We start from the raw sequence: 17593 nt of genomic DNA on the forward strand, positions 1-17593 counted from the left end.
TTTGAGACGCTGAGGGGATGTTTATTCCCTCGTCTCTACACCGATTCTTCTCCGCGTTCGTTTGATATACGGATATCTGTATCTGTAAAGAAATATTCTGTCTGTGTCTGTGTGTGTGTGTTTGTGTGCATGTGTGCGTGTGCTTTCATACAGTTGTGTGTGTGCACTCGTGCGTGTGTGTGCTCTGTGTATGTGTCTATGCAATATGATTATGCTGCTGACAATCAATTGGTGGAAAACAAAATCACTCTAGGACAATAGAAATGTATTTTATTAATTGATATCTTCTCTGAAAGCCAAGAGTTGAGGTTATTACAAGCATCTCTCCACTATCAGGGAAGACATCAGCTAGTAAAAGACATTCGTATCATCTTAGATTCACAGATATACAGACAGATCTACAGACAGTTCTACAGAGGGATCTACAGACAGATATACAGACAGATATACAGACAGATATACAGTCAGACCTATAGACAGATCTACAGTCAGTTCTACAGACAGATATACAGACAGATAAACAAATCAGATCTACAGACAGACCAACAGACAGTTCTACAGACAGATATACAGTCAGTTCTACAGACACATCTACAGACAGATCTACAGACAAAGGTAGAGACAGATCTACAGTCAGGTCTACAGTCGGATCTAAGGACAGATATACAGACAAATCTACAGACAGATCTACAGTCAGATATAGAGTCAGAGCTACAGACAGATCTACATTCAGATCTACACCTACGTCTACAGACAGATCTACAGACAAAGCTAGAGACAGATCTACAGTCAGATCTAGATTCAGATCTACAGGCAGGTCTACAGACAGAGATACAGTCAGATCTACAGACAGATTTACAGACAGATATACACACACATCTACAGTCAAATCTACAGACAAAGCTAGAGACAGATCTACAGTCAGATCTAGATTCAGATCTACAGGCAGGTCTACAGTCAAATCTATATACAACGCTAGATTCAGATCTACAGTAAGATCTACAGACATATCTACAGACAGACATAAAGACAGATCTACAGTCAGATCTACAGTCAGGTCTACAAACAGGTCTACAGTCAGATCTACAGACAGATCTACAGTCAGATCTACAGACAGATCTAGAGACAGATCTACAGTCAGATCTACAGACAGATATACAGACAAATCTACAGACAGATCTACAGTCAGATATAGAGTCAGAGCTACAGACAGATCTACATTCAGATCTACACCTACGTCTACAGACAGATCTACAGACAAAGCTAGAGACAGATCTACAGTCAGATCTAGATTCAGATCTACAGTCAGATCTACAGACAGATTTACAGACAGATATACACACACATCTACAGTCAAATCTACAGACAAAGCTAGAGACAGATCTACAGTCAGATCTAGATTCAGATCTACAGGCAGGTCTACAGTCAAATCTACATACAACGCTAGATTCAGATCTACAGTAAGATCTACAGACATATCTACAGACAGACATAAAGACAGATCTACAGTCAGATCTACAGTCAAGTCTACAAACAGGTCTACAGTCAGATCTAGATTCAGATCTACAGACAGATCTACAGTCAGATCAACAGACAGATATACAGACAGATATACAGACATATTTACAGTCAGGTCTACAAACAGGTCTACAGTCAGATATACAGTCAGATCTACAGACAGATGTACAGACTGATCTACAGTCAGGTCTACAATCAGATCTACAGACAGATATACAGTCAGGTCTACAGTCAGGTCTACAGTCAGGTCTACAGTCAGGTCTACAGTCAGATCTACAGACATATCTACAGACAGATCTACAGACAGATCTACAGACAGATATACAGACAGATCTACAGTCAGATCTACAGTCAGATCTACAGACAGGTCTACAGTCAGATCTACAGTCAGATCTACAGACAGGTCTACAGACAGATCTACAGACAGATCTACAGTCAGATCTACAGACAGGTCTACAGACAGATCTACAGTCAGATCTACAGACAGATCTACAGTCAGATCTACAGACAGATCTACAGTCAGATCTACAGACAGGTCTACAGACAGATCTACAGTCAGATCTACAGACAGATCTACAGTCAGATCTACAGACAGATCTACAGACAGATCTACAGTCAGATCTACAGACAGATCGACAGTCAGATCTACAGTCAGATCTACAGTCAGATATACAGACAGATCTTTTGGGGGATATTCCAGAAAATGTGTGGCCATTAAGCATTCCAGAGGAGCCAGAAAGAATAATGCTTTCTATATGTTCGCTGGGTAATGAGACACCATCATACACGACACTGTCTGGGAAGTGGACATGACTCTGTCTGGGGACTGGATATGACACTGTCTGGGGAGTGGACGTGACACTGTCTGGGGAGTGGACGTGACACTGTCTGGGGACTGGACATGACACTGTCTGGGGACTGGACATGACACTGTCTGGGGACTGGACAAGACACTGTCTGGGGAGTGGACATGACACTGTCTGGGGAGTGGACATCACACTGTCTGGGGAGTGGACAAGACACTGTCTGGGGAGTGGACATGACACTGTCTGGGGAGTGGACATGACACTGTCTGGGGAGTGGACATGACACTGTCTGGGGAGTGGACATGACACTGTCTGGGGAGTGGACATGACACTGTCTGGGGAGTGGACGTGACACTGTCTGGGGACTGGACATGACACTGTCTGGGGAGTGGACGTGACACTGTCTGGGGACTGGACATGACACTGTCTGGGGAGTGGACGTGACACTGTCTGGGGAGTGGATATGACACTGTCTGGGGAGTGGACATCACACTGTCTGGGGAGTGGACATGACACTGTCTGGGGAGTGGACGTGACACTGTCTGGGGAGTGGACATGACACTGTCTGGGGAGTGGATATGACACTGTCTGGGGAGTGGACATGACACTGTCTGGGGAGTGGACGTGACACTATCTGGGGAGTGGACGTGACACTGTCTGGGGACTGGACATGACACTGTCTGGGGACTGGACATGACACTGTCTGGGGACTGGACATGACACTGTCTGGGGACTGGACATGACACTGTCTGGGGAGTGGACGTGACACTGTCTGGGGACTGGACATGACACTGTCTGGGGAGTGGACGTGACACTGTCTGGGGAGTGGATATGACACTGTCTGGGGAGTGGACATCACACTGTCTGGGGAGTGGACATGACACTGTCTGGGGAGTGGACGTGACACTGTCTGGGGAGTGGACATGACACTGTCTGGGGAGTGGACATGACACTGTCTGGGGAGTGGATATGACACTGTCTGGGGAGTGGACATGACACTGTCTGGGGAGTGGACATGACACTGTCTGGGGAGTGGACATGACACTGTCTGGGGACTGGACATGACACTGTCTGGGGAGTGGACATGACACTGTCTGGGGAGTGGACATGACACTGTCTGGGGAGTGGATATGACACTGTCTGGGGAGTGGACATGACACTGTCTGGGGAGTGGACATGACACTGTCTGGGGACTGGACATGACACTGTCTGGGGAGTGGACATGACACTGTCTGGGGAGTGGACATGACACTGTCTGGGGAGTGGACATGACACTGTCTGGGGAGTGGACGTGACACTGTCTGGGGACTGGACATGACACTGTCTGGGGAGTGGACGTGACACTGTCTGGGGACTGGACATGACACTGTCTGGGGAGTGGACATGACACTGTCTGGGGAGTGGATATGACACTGTCTGGGGAGTGGACATCACACTGTCTGGGGAGTGGACATGACACTGTCTGGGGAGTGGACGAGACACTGTCTGGGGAGTGGACATGACACTGTCTGGGGAGTGGACATGACACTGTCTGGGGAGTGGATATGACACTGTCTGGGGAGTGGACATGACACTGTCTGGGGAGTGGACATGACACTGTCTGGGGACTGGACATGACACTGTCTGGGGAGTGGACATGACACTGTCTGGGGAGTGGACATGACACTGTCTGGGGAGTGGACATGACACTGTCTGGGGAGTGGACGTGACACTGTCTGGGGACTGGACATGACACTGTCTGGGGAGTGGACGTGACACTGTCTGGGGACTGGACATGACACTGTCTGGGGAGTGGACATGACACTGTCTGGGGACTGGACATGACACTGTCTGGGGAGTGGACATGACACTGTCTGGGGAGTGGACATGACACTGTCTGGGGAGTGGACATGACACTGTCTGGGGAGTGGACATGACACTGTCTGGGGAGTGGACATGACACTGTCTGGGGAGTGGACATGACACTGTCTGGGGAGTGGACATGACACTGTCTGGGGAGTGGACATCACACTGTCTGGGGAGTGGACGTGACACTGTCTGGGGAGTGGACATGACACTGTCTGGGGAGTGGATATGACACTGTCTGGGGAGTGGACATGACACTGTCTGGGGAGTGGACATGACCCTGCCTGGGGAGTGGACATGACACTGTCTGGGGAGTGGACATGACACTGTCTGGGGAGTGGACATGACCCTGTCTGGGGAGTGGACATGACACTGTCTGGGGACTGGACATGACACTGTCTGGGGAGTGGACATGACACTGTCTGGGGACTGGACATGACACTGTCTGGGGAGTGGATATGACACTGTCTGGGGAGTGGAAGTGACACTGTCTGGGGACTGGACATGACACTGTCTGGGGAGTGGACATGACACTGTCTTTGGACTGGACACGACACTGTCTGGGGAGTGGACATGACACTGTCTGGGGAGTGGACATGACACTGTCTGGGGAGTGGACATGACACTGTCTGGGGAGTGGACATGACACTGTCTGGGGAGTGGACATGACACTGTCTGGGGATTGGACATGACACTGTCTCAGGACTGGACATGACACTGTCTGGGGAGTGGACAGGACACTGTCTGGGGAGTGGACATGACACTGGCTGGGGAGTGGACATGACACTGTCTGGGGAGTGGACATGATACTGTCTGGGGACTGGACATGACACTGTCTGGGGACTGGACATGACACTGTCTGTCTGGGGAGTGGACATGACACTGTCTGGGGAGTGGACATGACACTGTCTGGGGAGTGGACATGACACTGTCTGGGGAGTGGACATGACACTGTCTGGGGACTGGACATGACACTGTCTGGGGACTGGACATGACACTGTCTGGGGAGTGGACATGACACTGTCTGGGGAGTGGATATGACACTGTCTGGGGAGTGGACATCACACTGTCTGGGGAGTGGACGTGACACTGTCTGGGGAGTGGATATGACACTGTCTGGGGAGTGGACATCACACTGTCTGGGGAGTGGACGTGACACTGTCTGGGGAGTGGATATGACACTGTCTGGGGAGTGGACATGACACTGTCTGGGGACTGGACATGACACTGTCTGGGGAGTGGATATGACACTGTCTGGGGAGTGGACATGACACTGTCTGGGGACTGGACATGACACTGTCTGGGGAGTGGACATGACACTGTCTGGGGAGTGGATATGACACTGTCTGGGGAGTGGATATGACACTGTCTGGGGAGTGGACATGACACTGTCTGGGGAGTGAACATGACACTGTCTGGGGACTGGACATGACACTGTCTGGGGAGTGGACATCACACTGTCTGGGGAGTGGACATGACACTGTCTGGGGAGTGGACATGACACTGTCTGGGGAGTGGACATCACACTGTCTGGGGAGTGGACATGACACTGTCTGGGGAGTGGACATGACACTGTCTGGGGAGTGGACATGACACTGTCTGGGGAGTGGATATGACACTGTCTGGGGAGTGGACATGACACTGTCTGGGGAGTGGACATCACACTGTCTGGGGAGTGGACATCACACTGTCTGGGGAGTGGACGTGACACTGTCTGGGGAGTGGACATGACACTGTCTGGGGAGTGGACATGACACTGTCTGGGGAGTGGACATGACACTGTCTGGGGAGTGGACATCACACTGTCTGGGGAGTGGACATGACACTGTCTGGGGAGTGGACATGACACTGTCTGGGGAGTGGACATGACACTGTCTGGGGAGTGGATATGACACTGTCTGGGGAGTGGACATGACACTGTCTGGGGAGTGGACATCACACTGTCTGGGGAGTGGACATCACACTGTCTGGGGAGTGGACGTGACACTGTCTGGGGAGTGGACATGACACTGTCTGGGGAGTGGACATGACACTGTCTGGGGAGTGGACATGACACTGTCTGGGGAGTGGACATCACACTGTCTGGGGAGTGGACATGACACTGTCTGGGGAGTGGACATGACACTGTCTGGGGACTGGACATGACACTGTCTGGGGACAGGACATGACACTGTCTGGGGATTGGACATGACACTGTCTGGGGAGTGGACATCACACTGTCTGGGGAGTGGACATGACACTGTCTGGGGAGTGGATATGACACTGTCTGGGGAGTGGATATGACACTGTCTGGGGACAGGACATGACACTGTCTGGGGAGTGGACGTGACACTGTCTGGGGAGTGGACATGACACTGTCTAGGGAGTGGATATGACACTGTCTGGGGAGTGGACATGACACTGTCTGGGGAGTGGACGTGACACTGTCTGGGGAGTGGATATGACACTGTCTGGGGAGTGGATATGACACTGTCTGGGGAGTGGATATGACACTGTCTGGGGAGTGGATATGACACTGTCTGGGGAGTGGATATGACACTGTCTGGGGAGTGGATATGACACTGTCTGGGGAGTGGATATGACACTGTCTGGGGAGTGGATATGACACTGTCTGGGGAGTGGACATGACACTGTCTGGGGAGTGGATATGACTCTGTCTGGGGAGTGGATATGACACTGTCTGGGGAGTGGACATGACACTGTCTGGGGACTGGACATGACACTGTCTGGGGAGTGGATATGACACTGTCTGGGGAGTGGACGTGACACTGTCTGGGGACTGGACATGACACTGTCTGGGGACTGGACATGACCCTGTCTGGGGACTGGACATGACCCTGTCTGGGGAGTGGATATGACACTGTCTGGGGAGTGGACATGACACTGTCTGGGGACTGGACATGACACTGTCTGGGGACTGGACATGACACTGTCTGGGGAGTGGACATGACACTGTCTGGGGAGTGGACATGACACTGTCTGGGGAGTGGACGTGACACTGTCTGGGGAGTGGACATGACTGTTTATTTTTTGAACTATTGCAATAGCTATAAAGTTTCCATGACCCATTGTGAAACCAAATTCAAATTAGTGCAAGCAACAAAGGACAACGGACAAAGGACAACGGACAAAGGACAACGGACAAAGGACAACGGTGGCTAGATGCCAGAGGAGATTAAGCACAAAGAGAAGTTACTGTGTGTGTCGGGGTACTTAAGAAGATGTAACTTGTCTAAAGAGTGTGTACCAAGACTGGAAAGGTAGAACCAGCTCGGCTTGTATTATATTGTAATACAAGTCTATTTGAACTCACAGGCTCCGGTATTTTGAAAAATTATTATTGACTGACTATTTCCCGTGTCGTAAATGATGAGATTGCCAGCAGTGACAAAGAGGGACCAAAGACGGTGAAAATCTACAGCTGCAGACGAGCTTCTTGGACAGACTGCACAACAACAACAACAACAACAACAAAGACGGTAAGCCGATTGCTGCATTTTGTGTGGTCCTCTAGGAACAGATAACAGATGTATATCGTACTCTCCTCGCGTTGTGTTTTCTCCAAGTAAATCACATCAGCCAGTGGTCCCAGTTGAGCATCATTTATTTCTGTTGCTGTTGTTAAATGGGAAACAGCACGCTAGTTGTGCAGGGCTTAACGGAATTGATGTATATGAGAATAGGATGTGGAATCTAGGAATCTGTCTCAGCGGTATGTCACCGAGTGCGTCTCTCCAAAATTGACGAACCAAAGAAATAGTGGGAGCTTTTGAGTTCAATGAAATGCGAAAATATAGGGGGAATTTCAACCTTTTGAGGGTTGCAACAGTGAAAATAGAGTAATTGGTGTGTGTGACCAATGGCAGAGGGAGATGTAATGTGCTTCATCTGTCTTGACTGGCTCATCTGATTTTTTTTCCGGTGGTTCACCTGACCAGTTTGTTCAGTCTGTTTGAGTTGTGACCATGTTGTCTGATTCAGTTTGGCTGGACTTGTTTGTTTAGACCTGTTTTAGTTTGCGCTCAAAACGCAGGCCATTTATCTTATTCAGTCAGTCCGAGTCAGGTGGTTCATTCAATTCATCCGGCTCACTGAGCCGCTCAGTTGGAATGGATGTTCAGTCTCGAATCTGTCTGATCCTGTTGACTGTTCTGTTCAATCTAGTTTGGAGTGGCAACTGGCTATCTGCATGGTCAAATAAAATTAAATAGAAATCCAATAAGAATGCCTATCATGGTGAGGAAGTTTATCGATATTGTTATTTAAATAGGTGAAAATCCTGTATAATATTGCCTTTTCTGCGTCGATGAAGTCAATCAGAGGAGTACTGTATAATCAGGTTGCTTAGGAAAAGTGTGAAAAGTTTATAAAAGTGAGTGTGAAAGGTTCTCTGCTGTTGTGGGATAAAAAGGTTGAGCGCCTCCCCTGAACCGTCACTTGAGTGTGATCTGATGGAGGGGACGCATCCAGTCCTGCCCTAGGTGAATGTGATTGGTACATAAATACCCATTAAAGGAATATGATACTAAAAGATTGAGCAGTTAGGATAAATTGTAAAATACATAAACATTACAGTAACTTAGTAATGAATGTCAAGATGACATCAGCGATTGCTCGGTAAGGCCATTGAAAATTGCATACCGTACTGCAAGGTGGAAGAATATACTGTCACGCCCTGACCTTAGTGTTCTTTGTTTTCCTTGTTATTTTGGTTAGGTCAGGGTGTGACATGGGTGATGTATGTGTGTAGCCTTGTCTAGGGGATTTGTATGTTTATGGGGCTGCTTGCAAATAAATTCATAAAAAATCCTACAATGTGATTTTCTGGATTTTTTTTCTCATTTTGTCTGTCATAGTTGAAGTGTACCTATGATGAAAATTACAGGCCTCTCTCATCTTTTTAAGTGGGAGAAGTTGAACAATTGGTGGCTGACTAAATACTTTTTTTGCCCCACTGTATACAGTATATAGAAATTGTAACATTTGAAGAAAGAATATACTCAAAAAGAGAGAACAATTATAAAAACTTAGAAACAGGGGCAATAACCAATAGACCAAGTACAATAATCAGAGAAATAAAAATAATGTGGATACAAATAGGAGAGAATAGGATGTGGTCAAAGTATTTGGGGCGTGAACAGATCATTAAAGATTTTCAGCCCTGGATCTGTAGGGAGTAATATAAGAATACGATGAAGTGGTTTTAATGAAGTGAATAGCACAATAAAACAAAACTAGGGAGCAAAGAATAAATAAGAATAACACAGGAGAGGTTTGGAAAATATACATGTATCTTATATCGTTTTAACGGTAATCTTGTTGTTAATCCCACCACAGTGTCAGATTTCAAATAGGCTTTACAGCGAAAGCACCACAAACGATTATGTTACAATTAATCACTAACCTTTGATGATCTTCATCCGAATGCACTCCCAGGCATCCTAGTTCCACATTAAATGTTTGATTTGTTCGATAATGTCCATTATTTATGTCCAAGTAGCTACTTTTGTTAGGGTCGTTAGTACACATATCCAATTGCTCGTGCAAGTCCAGCCGAACTTCGGACAAAAACTTCAAAAAGTTATATTACAGGTCGACGAAACTTGTCAAACTAAGTATAGAATCAACCTTTAGGAAGTTGTTATCATAAATCTTAAATAACGTTCCAACCAGAGAATTCCATTGTCTGTAGAAAAGCCATAGAACGCAGGTCGCTATCATGTGAAATGCGCGTGACCAGGACCTTGTTCTCCGCCAGACCACTGACTCAAACAGCTCCCATCCGGCCCCACATCACAGTAGAAGCCTCATTCAAGTTTCTAAGGACGGTTGACATCTAGTGGAAGCCTTACGAAGTACAACATAACCAATATCCTACTGTGTATTCAATAGGGGCGGGGTTGAAAATCGACAAAACCTCAGATTTCCCACTTCCTGTTTGGACTTCTTCTCTGGTTTTTTGCCTGCCATATGAGTTCTGTTATACTCACAGACATCATTCAAACAGTTTTAGAAACTCCAGAGTGTTTTCTATCCAATACTAATAAATAATATGCATATATTAGCAACTGGGACTGAGGAGCAGGCTGTTTACTCTGGGCAGCTCTGGGCACCTTTCATCCAAGCTACTCAATACTGCCGCTGCAGACATAAGAAGTTTATAATGGAGATTCATTTTCAAATGAAAAATTCAGGGAGGCAATTATGAATTGGAACAATCACATATAACCAGAAATCATAAGCTCAATATAACAGCGTGTTGATGTTAGAGTTCTATCAGCGTAATTGCACTAACCGGACTATTTTAAGAATGTGTAAAATGGGGTACACAGTAAAGTCATTCAGACAATTTTATTCAGATTTCAAAGCACTAGTTTGGATGTGCCAGAGTGCAGAATAACTGATGAATTTACAAATGCTTAAAGTCGGATTGAATATTGCCGATGTCAGTAAAAAATTGAGGTTTATAATGTAATTTGAATTATTGCCAGTAGCACAGTTTGTCACCATCATTTTTAACAACAAGTAAAGAGCCTAACTCGCTCTTCGAGGTGAGTAGAATGGAGGGTGAAGATGTATTCTCTTGTTTATATCTGGAAGTGGTGTTAGCTAAATTATCTAGCCAACTTTAGCCAGTTAGCTTGGGTGCTTAACTGCCTTGTGGTAATTATAGGTATAATATTAATATTATTATTATTAATATTAGGTATTCTGATTCAGAAAGTTTGGATCAACCCTGTTCTTAGCAGGTTTTGGGGATGAATAATCCTTGTGAGAATCAAGGACAGTGGATATTAGGAAACATATTTAAATGGGCAGTATATATGGGGCGAGAGCACAAATAATGTTTACGAATAGTCTAACTTTGTATCAAACAATCGCTAAAGGTTTTAAATTTGGAGGTTCTATGTTGATTCATTATGTAAACTATGTGGTAGAGCAGGGACACAAGGAATTATAGCTGTGGTAAAGTACTACTGATGAAACGAGAACATATTTTGGGGGGTTTTGAGGACCAATGCTACTCAAGAAGAAAATCCTAGTAGTTTGAAACTCGTGAGTCTTTGTTTTGTTATTCTAAATAGATTTATTGAATTTACATAAGGGAGGAAGAGATAATAGTAGAATTAAAAAGTAGAATTAGGTTTGTTTTGACTATAATTGAAATATAAATTCACCTGGTAACATAAACGTCCGAAAAGAGAGGTGTACTGGTTGAGATTGTAGATTGTACTGGTTGAGATTGTAGATTGTACTGGTTGAGATTGTAGAATGTACTGGTTGAGATTGTAGATTGTACTGGTTGAGATTGTAGATTGTACTGGTTGAGATTGTAGATTGTACTGGTTAAGATTGTAGATTGTACTGGTTGAGATTGTAGATTGTACTGGTTGAGATTGTAGCTTTCTGAGTTTAAGGGGAAGAGATGTGGACTAAGGAAGGTAACACACATGAGTTAATCAATTGGAAGGTATGGATTTCGAATTTGAATTGTTTGGATTGATTAAGAATTGGCTGATGTATTTTCTACATTTGGCTCATTACAGGTTCATCTTGGAATGGTGAACATTTTAATGAGTGTGAAGCAGTGATTAGTGATACTAATATAGGAGGATTGATGTAAACGTAATGAGTGTTGACAGTATGTGAATGCTAATATATTATTAGTGTATTTTTATAACACTCTAACGATGCAATATTTTAGTAATTTTGAAAAGCTGAGTTTTCTATACGAGGTTATAGGATGAGTAGACGGATTGAGCCTTGAGCTTGTTAAAGAAAGATTCGCTGTGGTTGACAGCAAGCAGGTAGTGGGATATTTGAAGTAGAGATTTGAGAAACGTTACCTCGGTTTTATAGTTTTATGTCACCAGTGAATTTGAGCGGGAAGTTAATGTATTCTAGTAATTATATTCTGTTTCTGTTACGTGGAACAGTGTCCAGGAATACAAGCAGAATGAAATAAGTATTGACTATCAAGCTCATTAGACAGCACCAACATTTTGAAGGTTCTACATTTGTTAAACAACAATTTTGTATTTTACTAAACTAATGCAACAGGTTAAACTGATAGGGTTACTGGAAAGGGATTCTGGGATTGTTTATTTTAAAAGGTGGTCGATTCCACTTAATGGAACACTGTATTGTCTGATATGTCTTGAATAGATGTCTTGCTTCCAGGACGGATGGAAGTCCAGTACAGTATGTATGTTAAATTCTTGAGTGTAGGGGGCAGGATTTTCGTTTTTGGCTAAAAAACGTACCCATTTGAAACTGCCTATTACTCAGCCCCAGAAACTAGAATATGCTTATAATTGTCAGATTAGGATAAAAAACACTCTAAAGTGTAACGATTTTCTTGACTTGAAGGAGAGGCGGACCAAAGCGCAGCGTGGTTATTTTGGTTCATGTTTAATAAAGCACTTCACATGAACAAACTAACAAAAACAAGAACCGTGAAAACCCAAACCAGTCCTATCTGGTGCAAACACAGAGACAGGAACAATCACCCACAAACACAGTGAAACCCAGGCTACCTAAGTATGATTTTCAATCAGAGACAACTAATGACACCTGCCTCTGATTGAGAACCATACTAGGCCGAAACATAGAAATACCCAAATCATAGAAAAACAAACATAGACTGCCCACCCAACTCACGCCCTGACCATACTAACTAAATACAAAACAAAGGAAATAAAGGTCAGAACGTGACATAAAGTCTCCAAAACTGTCAAAATATTGTCTGTGAGTATAACAAAACTGATATTGCAGGCGGAAAACTGAGGAAAATCCAAACAGGAAGTGCTGTTTTTCCTGAAACCTCTCTGTTCCATTGGATGCCTTGCCTCCATTTAACGGGATATCAACCAGATTCCTTTTCCTATGCCTTCTTCAAGGTGTCAAGTCTTTAGACATAGTTTCAGGCTTTTGTTTTGGAAATGAGCGAGAAAGATAACATTGCGTTAGTGGATAGCTGGGTGTTCGCAGAGTTTTCCTTCCTTAACAGTTGGTGGGGGAGTGTGGCAGCCATTGTGTCTCCCTCTCTTGAAAAAGCAACAGTCCCGGTTGATATATTATCGATTATATATTTTAAAACAACCTGATGATTTATTATTTAAAAAAGTTTGACAAATTTCCGTGGACATTACGGATACTAATTTTTGTCTGCGATGTCGTTACCGCTCGAGCCTATGGATTTCTGAACATAACGCGCCAAACAAATGGAGGTATTTTGGACGTAAAAATAATTTCCCAACTGATTTTTTGAAGCTTGTGGAAGGCTGAAACATTTGACCCAAGTTAACAGTCTGAGTGATAGAAGCTCTTCAACAGTCTGATGGTGATAGAAGCTGTTCAACAGTCTGATGGTGATAGAAGCTGTTCAACAGTCTGATGGTGATAGAAGCTGTTCAACAGTCTGATGGTGATAGAAGCTGTTCAACAGTCAGATGGTGATAGAAGCTGTTCAACAGTCTGATGGTGATAGAAGCTGTTCAACAGTCTGATGGTGATAGAAGCTGTTCAACAGTCTGATAGTAATAGAAGCTGTTCAACAGTCAGATGGTGATAGAAGCTGTTCAACAGTCTGATGGTAATAGAAGCTGTTCAACAGTCTGATGGTGATAGAAGCTGTTCAACAGTCTGATGGTAATAGAAGCTGTTCAACAGTCTGATGGTAATAGAAGCTGTTCAACAGTCTGATGGTCTGGTATTAGAAGCTGCTCAACAGTCTGATGGTCCATCAGGAAGTACAGGATGCAGTTTTACAGGGAGGGGTTCAGACCCCGGGGCTCTGAGTTTAGTGATGTCGTTGAAACCAGAGCTGTAGTCGATGAACATCATTCTCACGTAGGTATTCATCATATCCAGGTGGAACAGGGCGGTGTAGTGGGTCTATGGTGTCGGACAAGGTGGAGGTAATATGGTCCTTGACCAGCCTCTCAAAGCACTTCATGATGGCAGAAGTGAGAGAATAGGGTCAGTTGTTCTGAGCGTAATATGTAACATCTTAGGTAAAGCCAGAGTATTGAGTTCAGCGTTAAGGAAAAGGGTTAGACCTTGTTAATGCACTGGTTTAAATGTATTGTTGTTTTTTTACAAACGGTTGTATTTGAGGGTGTAGTTACAAACTTGGTATTGATTAGGTTGATGTCAATCTTCAGGCTTGCGAGGAAGGAAAAACAGGAATCAATTGATTAATCACAGAAACAGACCTGTTTCTGCTGCTAATGCCGGCCTAATATCCTGTAGATAATGCTGAAGTGTACATTTTGTATTTTATCAGACTTTAGATCTCCCATGATTGGAAAGCGGTCTGTGACAAGAACAACAAATATTTGAAAATATATTTTGGGTGCTTTAGAATCATTTTTGTTCATTTCTTGCTTTAGACTGAGAAATGATTATTTGGGATTTAAAGTTTTGGAATCATAGGATGGGCAGGCCATGCAGAAATATGGGATGGCAGGCCACGCAGAAATATAGGATGGCAGGCCACGCAGAAATATAGGATGGCAGGCCACGCAGAAATATAGGATGGCAGGCCACGCAGAAATAATGGATGGCAGGCCATGCAGAAATATAGGATGGCAGGCCATGCAGAAATATAGGATGGCAGGCCACGCAGAAATATAGTATGGCAGGCCACGCAGAAATATAGGATGGCAGGCCACACAGAAATACAGGATGGCAGGCCACGCAGAAATAATGGATGGCAGGCCATGCAGAAATATAGGATGGCAGGCCACGCAGAAATACAGGATGGCAGGCCACGCAGAAATATAGGATGGCAGGCCATGCAGAAATATAGGATGGCAGGACACGCAGAAATATAGGATGGTAGGCCACGCAGAAATATAGGAAGGCAGGCCACGCAGAAATACAGGATGGCAGGCCATGCAGAAATATAGGACGGCAGGCCGCGCAGAAATACAGGATGGCAGGCCACGCAGAAATATAGGATGGCAGGCCACGCAGAAATATAGGATGGCAGGCCACGCAGAAATATAGGATGGCAGGCCACGCAGAAATATGGGATGGCAGGCCACGCAGAAATATAGGATCGCAGGCCACGCAGAAATACAGGATGGCAGGCCATGTAGTACTTCACAGGATGGCAGGCCAGGCAGTACTTCACAGGATGGCATGTCAGGCAGTCCTTCACAGGATGGCAGGCCATGCAGTACTTCACAGGATGGCAGGCCATGCAGTACTTCACAGGATGGCAGGCCATGCAGTACTTCACAGGATGGCAGGCCATGCAGTACTTCACAGGATGGCAGGTCATGCAGTACTTCACAGGATGGCAGGTCAGGCAGTACATCACAGGATGTCAGGCCAGGCAGTACTTCACAGGATGGCAGGCCAGGCAATACATCACAGGATGGCAGGCCAGGCAGTACTTCACACGATGGCAGGCCAGGCAGTACATCACAAGATGGCAGGCCAGGCAGTACTTCACAGGATGGCAGGTCAGGCAGTACATCACAGGATGGCAGGCCAGGCAGTACTTCACAGGATGGCAGGTCAGGCAGAACTTCACAGGATGGCAGGCCAGGCAGTAATTCACAGGATGGCAGGCCAGGCAGTACATCACAGGATGGCAGGCCAGGCAGTACTTCAGCCTAACTGAACATTTTGAGTTGATGTGAATGTGTGTGTTTCATCAGAGTTCAACACCTGAAACACTTGTGTTAATAACAACACAAAACATTACAGACATTTGGCTACCTTACTGATGTCTGGTTATCTAGGTTACCTTACTGATGTCTGGTTGTCTAGGTTACCTTACTGATGTCTGGTTGTCTAGGTTACCTTACTGATGTCTGGTTGTCTAGGTTACCTTACTGATGTCTGGTTGTCTAGGTTACCTTACTGATGTCTGGTTGTCTAGGTTACCTTACTGATGTCTGGTTGGCTAGGTTACCTTACTGATGTCTGGTTGGCTAGGTTACCTTACTGATGTCTGGTTATCTAGGTTACCTTACTGATGTCTGGTTATCTAGGTTACCTTACTAGTTACTAGGTGTCTAGGTTACCTTACTGATGTCTGGTTGGCTAGGTTACCTTACTGATGTCTGGTTGGCTAGGTTACCTTACTGATGTCTGGTTGTCTAGGTTACCTTACTGATGTCTGGTTATCTAGGTTACCTTACTGATGTCTGGTTATCTAGGTTACCTTACTGGTTACTAGGTATCTAGGTTACCTTACTGATGTCTGGTTGGCTAGGTTACCTTACTGATGTCTGGTTGTCTAGGTTACCTTACTGATGTCTGGTTGGCTAGGTTTCCTTACTGATGTCTGGTTATCTAGGTTACCTTACTGATGTCTGGTTGGCTAGGTTACCTTACTGATGTCTGGTTGTCTTGGTTACCTTACTGATGTCTGGTTATCTTGGTTGCTTTACCAGTATGCATCTACTTTAGGTTACCTCACTGGTTACTAGGTATCTGGGTTACCTCGATGGTTACGTGGCATCAGGGTTACCTTACTGGTTACTATGTATCTAGGTTACCTTACTGGTTGCTAGGTATCTGGGTTACCTTACTGGTTACTAGGTAAATAGTTTACCTTACTGGTTTCTGGGTTAACTTACTACATGTTGGTTGCCTAAAAATGTGTGTCTTTGGGATGACAATCTGATTTCTCTTGCCCCAGATCATGTGTGTGCCTTGTAGGTGTCAGCCCAGCAGTGCCCTCTACGGCTGCTGTGACGACAGCATGTCCCATTTCCTGTACTGCTGCTAAGCACACACACACACACACACGCACACACACACACACACACACACACACACACGCACACACACACACACACACACACACACACACACACACACGCACACACACACACACACACACACACACACAGTTCTTCATTCACAGTCAGAGGCCCTAGCTAGAGCTGCACTCACGCAGAGAACAAGAACATTAAACGCATTACAGTCACTTAGGACAGAGAGGAGGGAGGTGTGGAGAGAAAGTGAAAGAGAGAGAGAGAGAGGGGTGGAGAGAGAGATGGAGAGAGAGGGAGAGAGAGAGGGAGAGGGGTGGGGAGAGAGTGGGAGATGGAGCGAGAGAGATAGAAAAGGAGAGGGAAGAGAGGGGTAGAGAGAGAGAGGGAGATGGAGAGAGAAAGAGAGAGGGTGATGGAGAGAGAACTATGCAAAACTGTCAACCATTACTGAAAAAAAAATATGGTATTTCACAGTACATAAATGTAATCTTATTCCCGCAGATTTGATATATGTATCAAGATATATATATATTTTTCTGAACGATTGAGACAGCTAGCTATCAATGACAAGAAGACCTGATACCATAACAGCTAGCGATGCCTAGGGCTGTGTCACAGATGGCATCCCTAATCCCTTCACAGTGCACTACATTTGAACAGAGCACTTATGGACCCTGGTCTAAA

This window comes from Oncorhynchus mykiss, chromosome 17, assembly GCF_013265735.2.
Source record: "Oncorhynchus mykiss isolate Arlee chromosome 17, USDA_OmykA_1.1, whole genome shotgun sequence".
NCBI lineage: Eukaryota > Metazoa > Chordata > Actinopteri > Salmoniformes > Salmonidae > Oncorhynchus > Oncorhynchus mykiss.